The 17,721-nt window shown below is 40.5% G+C and overlaps 1 protein-coding gene across 1 annotated transcript in view; it reads right to left on the bottom strand.

Annotated features, from left to right (window-relative positions):
• The window catches only part of LOC121860183 (pro-resilin-like), a 34,174-nt gene extending 24,512 nt beyond the window's left edge, over window positions 1-9,662 (bottom strand). The window contains exon 1 of the mRNA XM_042357249.1: window positions 9,353-9,662. The gene's annotated coding sequence lies outside the window, so the exon portion shown is untranslated. The remainder of the gene's footprint in view (window positions 1-9,352) is intronic.
• Between the last annotated feature and the right edge of the window lie 8,059 nt (window positions 9,663-17,721).

Genomic DNA, 17,721 nt, shown 5'->3' with positions numbered 1-17,721 from the left:
ACCTTATCAGCAATGGCTAGAAAATATACCCGCCTGTGCGAGCAGACCAACAGTACGATTTTCAGAAAGATCTAGGTATTTAAGGTTTGCACCTGCCAAGGCACGTAAAAACATTGTTGAAAATACTGACTGTTTGACTTTATTATGGTGGGCAGAATAATAATGAATGTATGAACACACATTAGTTGGTTTTCTATAAATACTGAACTTAAAAGTGTTACCTATTCTGTGTATGAGACAGTCTAGGAATGGCAATTTACAGTCTTGCTCTAATTCCACAGTGAATTTGATCGAGGGGGCTAAGTTGTTAAGTTGTGGTAGGAAAGCTTTAATGTCCTCATTACATGGCCAGAGACATAATACATCATCAACATATCTAAACCAGACTGCTGAGGGTGGTAAAATATTACTTAATAGTTTCTTTTCAAAGAATTCCATATATAGGTTGCTTAATACAGGTGAGAGTGGATTACCCATTGCCATACCAAATTTTTGAGCATAATATTCCCCATTGAATTCGAATTTGCAATCCTTAATACATAGTTTGATGAGTTCGATGAAGTCGTCGTTCGAGACGGGCAGTGAAATGTTATCCAGGGAATCTATGAGGAACTCTAGTAAATCATCAACTGGGACCTTTGTAAAGAGTGACGTTACATCAAAGCTGACCAGTTTAAAATCATGATTAATGTGTAAGTTATTGAGTTTATCAACCAGATCCATGTATCATAATAACATAATGTACTTGTTCACAGTTATATCAATTGTGGCTGTACTGACAGTACGCATTTCGGGATCACGTAAATAACAAGTATTATTCTTTAACATTTCTTAAATTAAGTGAAAGTCATCCAGATAAGATAAACTTTTACATATCTAATTCTCCTTTAAAATTCAATCAGCTATTTGCTGACGTCAGATACACAGGTGTGAAAATTAGCGAGTGGAATGATATGACGTCAGAGCCTCCACACCCAACCGGAAAATAACTGTGACGTCACGGCCACCTAAACCAGAGAGTAAGCATATGACGTACTAATACCATTAACCACCAGAGCTTTAGCATACGAATCAAGCCGGTTTGACGTCATGGAACAGGTGCAAGCGTGCATGTGTGTTTATCGTTACAGCTGCTCCATGACGTCATTGGTACAGTATCTCTCCTTCATATGATCCATCGCAAAATGTTAATTAAATTCCCATCGAGGTGACTGTGTGTGTGTGTGTATGTCCCACAAACAATAATAGCTTATCGTAAATTGGTATTTTGACTTTGACTTACGATAACGAGGAGGCAGTTTGCGTTCTTGGCGGCCATTAAGTCGTAAATCCACGCCACCAGATTTACAAACACTCACACCGTCAACATTCCTTTAAATAATGATGTCATTACTCGACTTTACCTATATCTCTTATTACAATTAACGAAGAAAACAATTATAAATCACTAAAAATCCGGATTTATTGAAGCTGTTCGTGAGCAAGTACCTCCTTCCCTCAGATTTTCACAGGATTAAAACAACTCAATAAATCTGTAAATATCTGATGAATGATGACGACATACGTAGATTTGGTCTATATATACAAGAACTTTTAAATTAATTCTGGAACTTCCTAAATAATTCTGGAACTTTCAAGAATAATCATGGAATATGTAAGATAATTCTAAAACATTTATGATAATCCTGAAACTTATAAAATAATCCTGCAACTTTTTAAATAATTATGGAATATTTACGATAATTCTGGAACTTTTAGAATAATCCTGGAACTTAAAAAGAAAGCACTTTTAAATTATCCTGAAATTACCAAAAGGGACCTGAAATTACCCCCAAATGACCTAAATTACCAAAAATTACCTGAAATTATAATACAGGGCATGAAATTACCAAAACGACCAAAAATTGACCCATAAAACCTAACGCTTTGAAATATGACCTGAAATCACCATAAAGACCTGATATTTACCAAGAAAAGACCATTGCTGGACCAGATATGAGTGTTGGGACCAGATTATTGATTCCAGGTACGGTACTGTCAGGTATTTCCAGGTACTCGTTAGCCAAGTGACCAGGTCGATGACTATAGCTGCGGAGGGTCTTCGGCTCTCATTAAATTAGTAGTTCTCGGTGCAACCACAGGTGAGTTAGGTGGTGGTGGTGGTGGTGTGTATATATGTGTGTGTGGGGGGTCGGGTGGTATAGTGTGGCCTGATGATGGTGATGGCATAGTTATGGTGTTGCTCTTTATGGTGTTGAGATTAATATGGAGCAGTAACAAGAATATGGTGATGTGATGACGATAATTACAGAGGTAACTTACAATGAGTAATAGTGATTAAGCTAGTAACGTCGTTGTTGTAATATAATGATGGTGATGGTAATAACGTCAGAGTATATAAGGTGATGGTTGTAGTTAAGAGGGAGAAGTGTGGGTTAAACCCACTCATAAATTGCCCGGTGTCCCCAACAAACTTATCTGAACCACCAAATTGTGGAGCCACCAAAGAAATGATCAGGTAGATGACTCGCATCATATATAACTACATTCTCGACACGTCCCTGACCTCACTTCTTCACCAAATACTGGCAATAATACCCCGTCTCTTCTGCCAGAGAACACACTCATTAAGTAAACACAAGGAGAATGTGGCAGCAATGGAGGAAAGACTAACACTGTGACAATAGGGGGACCTTGATGATCTCGTGAGTGACGCAAAAACACTGCAGGAGAGACTGAAATTTTCAGATGGCAAGGCTCCGGTGATGCGACCAGTGAGTTTGATAACAAGATGCGCGCTGGAAAAGTGACCTGGCAATTAGAATTCTCACAAAGGAGTGCTCAGGTGGAGTACTGACAATAAACAAAGAGACAATGAAGCTTCTGAAGGAGAAACACACAGGGTGATTATGCCCCGCTAAGCGCAGTAATGTTCGAGAGATAGTGTGGAAAAATGCACTGAATACCCAGGTAGGAGCCGAACCATCAAGCCTGGATGCTAGTGGATGGAGACTCATCCTCAGAAGTAGTAGTTCGACGATGCAGAGAACGACCTTCCCAACGCCTTTGCCGCCCTTGCAAGATAGCTGGCAACCTCTTGCTGTCATCACCTACAAGCTCTAAATGCCAGTCGCCTCATCCCACTGAACAAAAGTCCAGGATGTCGGCCTAAAGGGTAGGGTAAGGGCCGAGAAGAATTATTGGCAAATGTATAATGGAGGTGGACAATGATGATCTCAGGGCAGCAGCAGGGAACCTGCAAGTGTGTGCTGGCCACCAGGACTGCGGGGGGTGAAGCAGCCATTCACGCCATGAAAAAGATATTTGAGTAGCATGACTGTACTCCTGATAGAAGACTCCAATGCTTTCAACATAATCAACCGTACAGGTACACTATGCAACAACAATATCAAGTGTCCAAGCTTTGGAAAATATGTGGAAAATACCTACAGGAACCTCATAGACCTCTATAACGAGCTTCAAGGCCCGAGATGGAGATACTGTCATACAGTCAGCCGAAGGAACAGTGACCCTGTCGCAATGACAGTGTATGGATTCGGCCTATCCATTCTCCAACAAAAATTGTATAATGAGACAACCAAGGTCAAGCAAGTAGTATGCACTGATGACCTCACAGGACCAGGCTAAGTTGAGGATAAAAACAAAGAGGTGTGACATGATAATAACATGAGGTACCACCTAAATGCAAGCAAACCTTTCCTCATTGTGAAACCGGAATACTATGACCGGGCTGTAGTGTTCAACGGAAGTGAGGTCAAAATAACAAAGAACAGCCAACGACGCCTTGGTGCGGTAATAGGGCACGAATGATTTCAAGATCAAATACATAACTGGAAAGGTAAATGAGTGGGTGAAGGAAATCCAACCTGTCAGAAACTGTTAAGACTGAGTCAAATGCGACACCGGACCTCTCCTCTGTCCTCTAGAAGAAGCCATCAGTAACAAGTTTATTTCAAAACTAGTGAAAAACAACCACCTTACCCACCCAATCAGAAAAGTCTACTCCTTGCATTACCACCGAGACTGGGAGAAATTGGAATCACTAACCCTGAGGAGCTTGCAGCCACTAAACATCCGAACTCTACCAAACATCACGGCAGCCCTCACTGAGCACATAATAGCTCAGAATGCCGAGAGTGAAGTAGACACCAACGAACTATGCAAAATTCGACGTTCCATTACGACGGAACGGGAACACACCCAAAGCACAAAACTTCAACTTCTGATACAATAACTGTCAGAGATCGTGAAGAAAAAAGTAGAGGTAGCACAGGAGGTGGGCGCCTCAAACTGGCCAACAACTTTACCGATAAGAGCAAAGGGGCTTCAGCCTTAATAAACAAGAATTCACAGACACCATTGCCTTAAGGTAGAGTTGGCCAGTGAAAGGTATGCCCGACCAATGTGTGTGTGAAACATCTTGCGACATCAACCCTGCCATGGTGTGCAAGTAGGGAGGTTTCGTTTGCATGAGGCATGATGAAGTAAGGGACCTCACAGCAAACATTTTGAAGGAGATATGCCATGACGTCACTGTGGAACCGACCCCCCTCCCACTGGATGAAGAGCATTTCCCTCACCGGGAGCGGACTGCCAACACAACTAATGAAGCCCGTGTGGACGTCAGTGTTCGAGGATTCTGGACGAGGAGACAACGAATCTTATTCGATCCCATGGCTGCAAGTCACCGTCACCTGACTTTCATAGATGAACACAGGAGAAACATGAACATAAAGAACAGAACATATGCACAGAGAATCCCGAACGTGGACCAAGGCAGCTTCACTCCTCTGGTGTTCGCAACATCGGGCAGGATGGGACCAAGTGTAAAGTGCTTCAATGCCAGACTGGCTGAGGTGTTATCAGAACAGAAGCAGAAACCCAGAAGTTACCCCACGGTCTGGTCGAGGTGTCACCTAACATTCTCTCTGCTCTGCTGTGTCTCAGAGGAACAAGATCATCAACACCTAAGCCAACAACAATTGCAGACATGACTATAGGGCAACAGTCACTGAATGCCGTATAGATCTGCAGCTCAACTAACTCAGCTAGGGAAGATACTTTTGGATTAGGATAGTTAAGTTATAAAATGTGTGAGGAAAGTTTATGGCCATATTAAAAGGTTAAAGTTGTAGTAAGTTATAATTGTAGTAGTAGTAGTTGTATAATATGGACATGAAGTAGTACCTTAAGCTGTGTATTCTTATATTACTCTATTAATTATGTATAGTAAAGTATTATAGAACATGTATCAATCCTACGTAATATTTCCATTTATTATGCACCATGTTATGTATGTGAATTATCATATTTACATATTATGTATTCAGCTTGTGAACGCTGGCATCTGTACATGCCAGAGCGGAGTGATACAGAGAGTTCAGATCACTAGTCCTTATGGTGTGGGAGTCAGTTTCTTTGTTCCTCTGTATATATCTCCCGTACGATAATAAGAACCTATTTTCAAGATAACAAGTGTTTGCGTATACCCTCCGTAGTGTAGAACATTTTGGGGGTGTCAAAGACAAACATAGAGTAGTAGTTATTGTTGTTGTTGTTGTTGTATTGGACAGGATACGTCAACAGTGTACCACGTGTGTTGTGTTAACCAAAGTCTAATTAAACCAAGTCACCCCAAGTGCAGGAGGTGGAGCTAATTATGTGACGTCATTGGCCCGTAGTAGAAAAGGAGGACTCGTATATCATCACCAGTGGGTACTAGAAGATATTCCTGCCACAGTTCCTCACCCCCTACCACACTATCCTTCAGTTAGCCACTTGTTCTTCTCATGTAATCATTACTTTTATGATATTCCTATTATTATTATTATAAAAAAATATTATAATTATTACTAATAATCCTCTTCTTCCTCTATTTGTTATTATTTATACTCTTATGATTTTGCTGCCAGTATTAGTGTAAAAGCCATTAAGTAATCATAGTCATATGGGCTGGCTATTGACTGGAGGGGGGGGGAGGGAGGAAGGCATACAAGAATTAAATAAACTAGTTAAGGAAAATAATAATGATTGTTAATGATTATAATTATCCTCATTCTCTCTCCCAGGCTATTACAGTAAATCAGAGAATACAAGAATATATGTGTAAAGGTTTTCAGTTTATCAATATGGTCACTAGACACATCACAGGAGAGAAGGCTATATAACAGTTTTAAGCAACAAATAGGCACTTGTCTCTCCACATCCGGTTTCCTGGCCGAAAGTTAGACTTTAGTCTGTAATTTGATATGCATCCAGATATGGAACATTTATTTGGCATTGCCACAGACCTTCACACCATGACGGCCAGCTGGTAATTGAGGTCCCACCCCGCAAGGTAGGTATCTACCTACCTTGCCACCCCGGACCACCCCTCCGGGCTGCCGACCAGATGACGTCATACATGACGAAAGACGATTTTTTCGACTCGAAGTGTGTTGACGCTATAATGAGACTAGTATTAACATTGTTTTGTTATGGCAGGATGGGAGAGCAGACAAGAGGCACCCGTACCAGAGGGAGGCGGCCGGGAACACTGGTGGGGGAGTGGCTGCCCGTGTTCCTCCTGGTGGTTATGGTCAAGGCTGAGTCTTCCGCAGCGTTCACAGCCGACGGCTACAGACGCACCGAACAGAACTACCGCTGCGGCTCCGTCATCAAGACCACTACGGGGTCTTCCCTTACCACCTGCGCCGCCTTCTGCAGCCAAGGTCTTCTATAGCACCGCAGATACAAGTTTCACTACACAGACCAACAAATAACACCACACAGACAAGTTAGGTTAGGGTAGCTTATATTAACTTACTTTAGGATAGATTACATTAACTTAAATTAGGTTTCTCTGGGATAAATTAGGTTAGGTTAGGTTTGGGTAATCTTTAGGTGACACCATTGTCCACTTACTGTGAAGGAAACACGAGCGTTTATCCTTTGTTAATACTGACTTGTGGGTCATCCATCCTGGCTAGCGACTCCTCGTGCGCGCGCGCGCACGCACGCACGCACGCACACGCACACACACACCCACACACCAGCCCCTCTCCAATCACAGTTTGAACTATTATCAGACCCTAATTAACTTGTATGTTCATCACGTGTTGCCACCTCTTTTGGTATATAAAGCTTTTGTTAAGTGACCCATGTTGAGACGCATGTGTTTCAGGAGCCAAGACAGCTCTCCTCTCAACCCAACCTAACACTGTTACAGAGTCGGGGTGTATCGGGTTCAGTCTGGAGGCTGGAGTACCTACTGGGAGGACCTGCCAGCTGACGAAGAACACCAGCCCGTGTACACAAGATCTCAGCTTCAACTTCTACCGGGGGTATGTGTCTACTACCGCTACACCCTCCACTACTAACGCTTCTACACCTTTGCCACCGACCACAGAGGGTGAGTGGCTGTGTGTGTGTATTCTCCTAACCGGATCACTATGAGAGAGAAGTGAACTTGTTACGAGGTGTTTGGTTCTGTATTTATGTTAAAAGAATCAAGATGTCGTCTACGTATTATGTTGTAAACCACTAAGTGTATCTCAGTGGAAGGTCTACACCCACAGGACTGACGCCTTCCTCCACAATAAACTTTAAATAACAAACAATAAAGTTGAAGGTCATAACTCCAATCTCTAACAAAAATTTTGAGGAAATTGAGGAAGGTTGTAGACAATTTTCACCTGTGAGTGCTGGGATTCGAACCTGGACCACCAATGCTGGCCGCCATCCTCTGGATCACGCCAGCCTAGCCATCCTTAACTACTCACTGCAACTCAAGATCCCAAGCCCACAACTGCGGGCCAGTGGGTCAGTGCAGCCCGCCCACTTACGGGTCCCGGAGAACTTTTAAATCAAATTCCCGCCACAGCGGTGTTGTCAATACAGTATATGAGAACCTGTACTGTACACAGGTAAATCAATACCAAAAAATCACCTGTGAATGCGGGGATTCGATCCCGAACCACCAAGGTTAGGAGTCAGGCAGTCCGATGGGTGGCTGCCTGACTCACAGCTGAAAATTGTTTATAATGATTAACCTGTGTACAATACAGCTTCTCATATATTGAGCCGTGTTGAAAACATTTTAACAGCGGGTTATGTAGTGTTTGTGTCAACACCTGAAGTCTTTAAGCACGTAGTCTGTAATCAGGTGCAGTAAACATAACCCTCACCTATCTTGTAGTCGCTGAATACTTGTGTACCGTCGGCTCAGTATCTAAACTGTATGATATCCTCATTGCCCTGAATAAGTTAAACTCACTGTTGTCTTAAAAAAATACTTCCCTGATCCATCTATTTTACTTATGAATATCTTATGTGATGAATTTGTCTTTATAGCTTCTCATTTTCCTGGTGGGGGAGACTCGAGGTTAGGCTGGGCCATTTTGTTTACAACTTTCTTCCCTCTGGTGTAAGAGTCGCCTAGGCACGGAGCTCTATATTGATTTCTATATAGGGAGATGGAGCATACAAAATACAAATACTTTACTCTATAGTTTCTCCGTCAGAAGTTTATATCATTCGAGTTTTTTCTTTTAATGTCCGATTTTACTTAAAGAAATGTAATTTTCATCACACAAAGTATAAGGAAATTGTGTGGAGGAAAACACGCAAAAATCGGACAAAACGAAACCTAACTACTCTCGAGTATCAGTATACATATTTAACATAACCTAACCTAGCCTAACCTAACCAGAGAAACGAGAAGGACCTGACCTAACCTTCTATCCACCCCTTTCCCCCGTGTATAAACCTAACCTAACCCAACAAGGCAAAACAAAACAGAGGAAGCTCAAGAAACGAAACTTGGAATTAAAAAGAAGAAAAAAAATCATAAATATAAATTTCCCACGAAAACGCGAGTAAGCACAAGCTCACAGGTGTCACATGACATGGACTCTTCCGCTGATTGGCTGAGTAAGAAGTAAACACTATATATTCCCGCCAACTTGTACAGTATTCTCTTTAAGTGAAATGGAAAAGTGAAAATAACTCTAAAACTAAGCATTTCTGGAGGAAACACAAGAGAGTAAAGTATTTTTTTTTCTCACTAATTAAGGATCAATATAAAGTTCCCTGCTTGGCTACTACGGAATATTAACCGACGTTACTACTAACGCTTACTTCGAAGTTTATAACACATATACCAGTATAAATCTCTACTCTCTTGATTAACTTCCAAACTATGAGAGAAAAAACATCGTTAAACATCTTCCGTTGGGTCGAAAAACGCCAGGAAATGACGTACGAGCTGAACCACTTCGTCTGTAAAATATTTCCCTTTGACGTGTTTCTTACAAAATCCTTACAAACAACACTTACTAATTTATGATCTTACCTGCTGATAAACACAGCTCAGATGTAGAGTCGAAGGAATTCAGTCCAATTATTAAGTTCCGAATAGTGTTTCGATACAGCGTTACTCGGGCAGTGTTCCTTGACTGTCTGCCTCCTACACTGAGTCTCTGGCCAGTGTTGTGTGTTCCCCACAACTCAACGCTGTAGTGGGTAGCAAACTTCACAACACAGGATCACTGAGGAACTATAACAAGGATGACATATTCCTCACGAGGCTTCCTGCCGTGCGTGGACACTTCCTCACGAGGCTTCCTGCCGTGCGTTGACACTAAACACAGGAACACCCTCCGCTCACACACCTCCTCTGAGTTTCTACCTTGACTAAACTGAGTCACTTGGCACTGCCATAATGAACCTCATCGTCAACACCCCCTCCCTCTCCCCCCTCCTTCTCTCCCACAACCTTACCATTTCACCTGATGGTTAAACAACCGAATGCTACTTGTTAGGTTAGGTTAGGTTAGGTTAGGTTAGGTTAGGTTAGGTTAGGTTAGGTTAGCTTAGCTTAGCTTAGGTTAAGTTAGGTTAGGTTAGGTAGTTTAATCATCAAACGACTTAAACTAGGTTGTCTTATATTCACAAATAAACACTTTGGTTTTCTAACGACTGTGAATTAGTTTATTTTACTTTTTTTATTGAATATTACTTGAATGAAACCTCCTTATAAGGAACCAAATTAAGGATTACCTGAATATTAGATACCATCTTACTTCACGTAATGATGACACATCCTAACCTAACCTAAACTAACCTAATCCTAACCTAACCTAATCCTAACCTAACCGAACCCAACCACCCCTTATCACCACCACGACCATCAAAACCTCTCACCTTCACCACATCTCAACCACCAACCATCACCTACCACCATCAACCACCACAACTACCACCCCCTATCACCATCAACCGCCCGACTGCCACCACCTACCACTCCCCTATCGCCACCAACCACCCCCTATCACCATCAACCACCCCCTATCACCACCAACCACCCCCTATCACCACCAACCACCCGTCAACCACCACCTACTACCATTATCACAGGCCGTCGTCTTCAGCAGGAAAACACTAAACCTGGAGCTGAGAATCCGAGAGAAATTTCAATACTGTAGATGACTGGGCTGACATCTTGAGCCCAAATTTGCTGACATTTTGGGCCCAAATTCGCTGACATCTTGAGCCCAATATCCCAGAACCACTGAAAACTAAGATCTATTTTCACTGATAAATGGAAGACTAATTTCCTGTTATCTCAATTCCTATTTTATTTATATCCGGAGCTGAAATTAGGAACCAACCTAACTTAAGTCTCAGCCAAGTGTTGATTATATATTTTATTTATATTATACTATACTAACTTATACGTAACTAGAAATTAAAAAATAAATAAATAAATAAAAACATAATTCGTCAACATGGCAGTCAGCTGAGGTTGAAAGTGTTGCCAGAATCAGAATTTGTGCTCAAAATTCTCAATTTCCTTTTTCATTGGACACACCTGTTGTCAGACCCATGTCACGTGTATATCTTTTGATGAGCGAGGTGACGTCTTGTGGCCCGCGTCCCAATAATTGTCACTCAAGCACTAACTCATATTCTGCTATCTGGCCACACTAAAAGATCCGTGATGTTTGCCTGCTATTCTTTTTTTAATTCTTATCTAGGTTATTGAAACAAGTATATTGAAACTTTTGGACGAGAACACACACACACACACACACATGTATTCGTTTATGTATGTATAATATGGATGAAAACTTCTTCTTTTACAGTTACCACAACAGTCTCGGCAGCCATCACAACCACCCAACCTACTACCACCACCACAGCACCAGCAACAACCACCAACACTGCCCCAACCACTACCACAACCAACCCAACAACTAACTTAGCCTCTGAAACCACTGACACAACTACAAATATCCCTGTGACCAGTACACCTACCACCCCTGCAACCACCACCACCCCTGCAACCACCACCACCACCGCTGCAACCACCACCACCCCTGCAACCACCACCACTACCATCACACTACCAACCACTACCACAACCATAGTGACAACCACCATCACCTTACCCCCTGTTACCACCCCACCACATACGATCGAACTCAAGTATTTTACCATCGATAAGGAAGTCAAGTGTTCATCTGGTCGGGTCATCACCACTGTGGTCATCACCCCGGGCGATAACTCCCACACCCGCTTGTCATACTTCATCTGCAGCAAGTACAAGGACACAGTCGAGAAATTCGATTTGGATGACAAGATCTCGTCTGTGATCTCAATGGGTTCCGACATGAATCCTACCATCGAGAACTGTACAAACCACCAAGTTCTTATCATACTTCAGCCAGATACAAAGGACTCCTCGATGGTCCCAGAGTCGGGCGTCTGCCACCAACTGAAAAACTGGTACGTGGATATGTCCAAGTGTGTAAGGGCGTATATCACGGACACGGGCACGGTCTGGCCCGACGAGAAGGACATGAACACGCACACCTGGGAGAAGTGGATCTCCTGCCCTGACTACTACATGGCCGTGCAGCTGGAGCGGGAGAAGGTCGGAAGCGTCTGGCAGATCAAGTCTTTGCTCTGCTGTAACGTTGTCAGTAGCTTGCCCTAAGAGACCAACGGCTTTGATATACAGCCCTAAGGGACAGGCGGCCTCCAGAAATGACCGTGATGATCTAGATCCTGGTGGAGGAGGGGGCCAGAGGGGGAAGTGGAGGGGGCAAAGGGGGTTTGGTTGAGGAGAGACAATCACTCGCATGTATGGATATTTCACACACTGAGACTTACCTTTCCTCTCTACATAACCTGACACTGTAATGACCTGTCCTCCACTCCATGCAAACACACATAACACAAATGGATCTATATTATCAATAGTTTGTAATATTTAGAGATTACTAATACCAGGAAACTTGGTATATCATCCTCAATTTTAATAAGGGGATGTATCTCCTTGTCTAGAGCTGCGTCGAGCGAATCTAAAATATGAAATCTGAAGCCCTTATAAAGATATCTAATCCCATGACATAATAAGTGACAGAATTTTAAGACAATAAACAAAAGAGGATCTATCGTTGTGTGTTTACCTGGACTTGGCCTCGGTCCTGCAATCAGCTGGGTGTGTGAGTCTTTTACTGAAGCCTCACTTGTCAACGCGCACATTGACACAGGGTTCCTCCACCTTCACCTGGCACCTGTGTTGTTGGTGAGGAAAGGTAAACAGACAAATGAGAGACAAACAGAATTACAGACAGACATATAGGAAGACAGACTGACAGATAGGAAGAGAGAAAGAGATTTTGACTGACAGACAGACAGACAGACAGACAGACTTCCTCGGATTTCTCTGTTTTAGTCATTTCAAATTCTCAGTGTTATTGTACAGTGTTTTAACTCAGTTTCACGCCGCCAGAGGGAAGCGTGCAGCCGAAATCTCCAGAGAGCGACCCGGGTTTGTTTCATCCGTGTTTCCGGGTTCCTTGTATCAGTATTGCTTACCCCAACCTCTGCTATCGTATCCCAAGACGATTATTTAACCCTATGAAGACGTGTGATTTAACCCTATAAAGACGTGTGATTTAACCCTATAAAGACGTGTTATTGAACTCTATAAAGACGTGATTTAACTCTATAAAGACGTGTGATTTAACCCTATAAAGACGTGTGATTTAACCCAATAAAGATGTGCTATTTAACTCTATAAAGATGTGTTATTTAACCCTTTATAGACGTGTGATTTAACTTTATAAAGACGTGTTATTTAACTCTATAAAGACGTGTGATTTAACCCTATAAAGACGTGTTATTTAACCCTATAAAGACGTGTGATTTAACCCTATATAGACGTGTTATTGAACTCTATAAAGACGTGATTTAACTCTATAAAGACGTGTGATTTAACCCTATAAAGACGTGTGATTTAACCCAATAAAGATGTGCTATTTAACTCTATAAAGATGTGTTATTTAACCCTTTATAGACGTGTGATTTAACTTTATAAAGACGTGTTATTTAACTCTATAAAGACGTGTGATTTAACCCTATAAAGACGTGTTATTTAACCCTATAAAGACGTGTTATTTAACCTATAAAGACGTGATTTAACTCTATAAAGACGTGTGATTTTATAACCTCTATAAAGACGTGACGTGAACCCTATAAAGACGTGTGAGTGTGATTTAACTATAAAGACGTGTGATTTAACCCTAAAGACGTGTTTTTAACTCTATAAAGACGTGTTATTTAACCCTATAAAGACGTGTGATTTAACCCTATAAAGACGTGTGATTTAACTCTATAAAGACGTGATTTAACTCTATAAAGACGTGTGATTTAACCCTATAAAACGTGTGATTTAACCTATAAAGATGTGTTATTTAACCCTTTATAGACGTGTGATTTAACTTTATAAAGACGTGTTATTTAACTCTATAAAGACGTGTGATTTAACCCTATAAAGACGTGTTATTTAACCCTATAAAGACGTGTTATTGAACTCTATAAAGACGTGATTTAACTCTATAAAGACGTGTGATTTAACCCTATAAAGACGTGTTATTGAACTCTATAAAGACGTGATTTAACTCTATAAAGACGTGTTATTTAACCCTATAAAGACGTGTGATTTAACCCTATAAAGACGTGTTATTGAACTCTATAAAGACGTGATTTAACTCTATAAAGACGTGTGATTTAACCCTATAAAGACGTGTGATTTAACCCAATAAAGATGTGCTATTTAACTCTATAAAGATGTGTTATTTAACCCTTTATAGACGTGTGATTTAACTTTATAAAGACGTGTTATTTAACTCTATAAAGACGTGTGATTTAACCCTATAAAGACGTGTTATTTAACCCTATAAAGACGTGTGATTTAACCCTATATAGACGTGTTATTGAACTCTATAAAGACGTGATTTAACTCCATAAAGACGTGTGATTTAACCCTATAAAGACGTGTGATTTAACCCTATAAAGACGTGTTATTGAACTCTATAAAGACGTGATTTAACTCTATAAAGACGTGTGATTTAACCTTATAAAGACGTGTGATTTAACCCAATAAAGATGTGCTATTTAACTCTATAAAGATGTGTTATTTAACCCTTTATAGACGTGTGATTTAACTCTATAAAGACGTGTTATTTAACTCTATAAAGACGTGTGATTTAACCCTATAAAGACGTGTTATTTAACCCTATAAAGACGTGTGATTTAACCCTATAAAGACGTGTGATTTAACCCTATAAAGACGTGTGATTTAACCCTATAAAGACGTGTTATTGAACTCTATAAAGACGTGATTTAACACTATAAAGACGTGTTATTTAACCCTATAAAGACGTGTTATTTAACCCTATAAAGACGTGTTATTTAACCCTATAAAGACGTGTGTTATTGAACCCTATAAAGACGTGATTTAACTCTATAAAGACGTGTGATTTAACCCTATAAAGACGTGTTATTTAACCCTATAAAGACGTGTTATTTAACTCTATAAAGACGTGTTATTTAACCCTATAAAGACGTGTTATTTAACTAACCCTATAAAGACGTGTTATTTAACTCTATAAAGACGTGTTATTTAACCCTATAAAGACTAATATAAAGACGTGTTATTTAACTCTATAAAGACGTGATTTAACACTATAAAGACGTGTTATTTAACCCTATAAAGACGTGTTATTTAACCCTATAAAGACGTGTTATTTAACCCTATAAAGACGTGTTATTGAACTCTATAAAGACGTGATTTAACTCTATAAAGACGTGTGATTTAACCCTATAAAGACGTGTTATTTAACTCTATAAAGACGTGTTATTTAACTCTATAAAGACGTGTTATTTAACCCTATAAAGACGTGTTATTTAACTCTATAAAGACGTGTTATTTAACTCTATAAAGACGTGTTATTTAACCCTATAAAGACGTGTGATTTAACCCTATAAAGACGTGTTATTTAACTCTATAAAGACGTGTGATTTAACCCTATAAAGACGTGTTATTTAACTCTATAAAGACGTGTGATTTAACCCTATAAAGACGTGTTATTTAACCCTATAAAGACGTGAAATCCCAGAAGAAAACAACAAATGACTATCGTGTTATACTTGGGTGTTCTTTATCCCTCTTGTCTTCGTTACTAAAGATGGAAACGTCACCAAAATAATCACTGAAATTTCTTTTATTTATTCACAAAATACAGAGTTGTAGGGTTTGTTTATATATATATATTATGGGTGTTGTGTTGGCCTAATTTAACCTAACCTAACCTAGCCTAACCTAACCTAACCTAACCTAACCTAACCTAACCTAACCTAACCTAACCTACCATAAGTTACTGTAATCAAAACTAATTCAATTAACCTAATCTAAACTAATTCTTATGATCTCAGAATACTTTTTAATTATAGGTTAGATTACGTTAGGTTAGGTTAGGTTTTGGTTAGGTTAGGTTTTGGTTAGGTTAGGTTTTGGTTAGGTTAGGTTAGGTTAGGTTAGGTTTTGGTTAGGTTAGGTTAGGTTAGGGTGTCTAATCTTCAGGTGTCCCAAATCTATTAACCCAAGGAGATTTATTAAACTAAAACCAGATTTAATTATGAAAATGACATACAAAATGGCCGACCAAAATGACATACAAAATGGCTGACCAAAATGACATACAAAATGGCTGACCAAAATGACATACAAAATGGCCGACCAAAATGACATACAAAATGGCTGACCAAAATGACATACAAAATGGCTGACCAAAATGACATACAAAATGGCTGACCAAATGTGCTGACCAAAATGACATACAAAAATGGCTGCCAGACCAAATGACATATACAAAATGGCTGACCAAAATGACAGCAAATACCAGACCAAAATGACATACAAAATGGCCGACCAAAATGACATACAAAATGGCTGACCAAAATGACATACAAAATGGCTGACCAAAATGACATACAAAATGGCCGACCAAAATGACATACAAAATGGCTGACCAAAATGACATACAAAATGGCTGACCAAAATGACATACAAAATGGCTGACCAAAATGACATACAAAATGGCTGACCAAAATGACATACAAAATGGCTGACCAAAATGACATACAAAATGGCTGACCAAAATGACATACAAAATGGCTGACCATAACGATGCCATAACAGTTAGCTTCCATATCATCCTGTACTTCATCCTAACACCTGTACTTCATCCTAACACCTGTACTTCATCCTAACACCTGTACTTCATCCTAACACCTGTACTTCATCCTAACACCTGTACTTCATCCTAACACCTGTACTTCATCCTAACACCTGTACTTCATGCTAACACCTGTACTTCATCCTAACACCTGTACGTCATCCTAACACCCGTACTTCATCCTAACACCCGTACTTCATCCTAACACCCGTACTTCATCCTAACACCCGTACTTCATCCTAACACCCGTACTTCATCCTAACACCCGTACTTCATCCCACACCTGTACTTCATCCCAACACCCGTACTTCCATCCTAACACCCGTACTTCATCCCAACACCTGTACTTCATCCCAAACACCTGTATTTCATCCTAACACCCGTACGTCATCCTAACACCTGTACGTCATCCTAACACCTGCACGTCATCCCAACACCTGTACTTCATCCTAACACCTGTACTTCATCCCACATCGTACTTCCATCCTAACACCTGTACTTCATCCTAACACCTGTACTTCATCCTAACACCTGTACTTCATCCTAACACCTGTACTTCCATCCTAACACCTGTACTTCATCCCAACACCCGGTACTTCATCCTAACACCTGTACTTCATGCTAACACCTGTGTCATCCCAACAATCGTATCATCCAACACCTGTACTTCACCCTAACACCTGTACTTCTCACCCCTAACACCTGTACTTCACCCTAACACCTGTACTTCATCCTAACACCTGTACTTCATCCTAACACCTGTACTTCATCCTAACACCTGTACTTCATCCTAACACCTGTACTTCATGCTAACACCTGTACTTCATGCTAACACCTGTACTTCATGCTAACACCTGTACTTCATCCTAACACCTGTACTTCATCCTAACACCTGTACTTCATCCTAACACCTGTACTTCATGCTAACACCTGTACTTCATCCTAACACCTGTACTTCATGCTAACACCTGTACTTCATCCTAACACCTGTACTTCATCCTAACACCTGTACTTCATCCTAACACCTGTACTTCATCCTAACACCTGTACTTCATCCTAACACCCGTACTTCATATCCAACACCTGTACTTCCATCCCAAACACCGTGCTTCATCCTAACACCTGTACTTCC

This window comes from Homarus americanus, unplaced genomic scaffold (assembly GCF_018991925.1).
Source record: "Homarus americanus isolate GMGI-L3 unplaced genomic scaffold, GMGI_Hamer_2.0 scaffold21914, whole genome shotgun sequence".
NCBI lineage: Eukaryota > Metazoa > Arthropoda > Malacostraca > Decapoda > Nephropidae > Homarus > Homarus americanus.
Note: the sequence above shows the minus strand (reverse complement) of the source record. Positions and strands in the feature narration are given on the sequence as shown.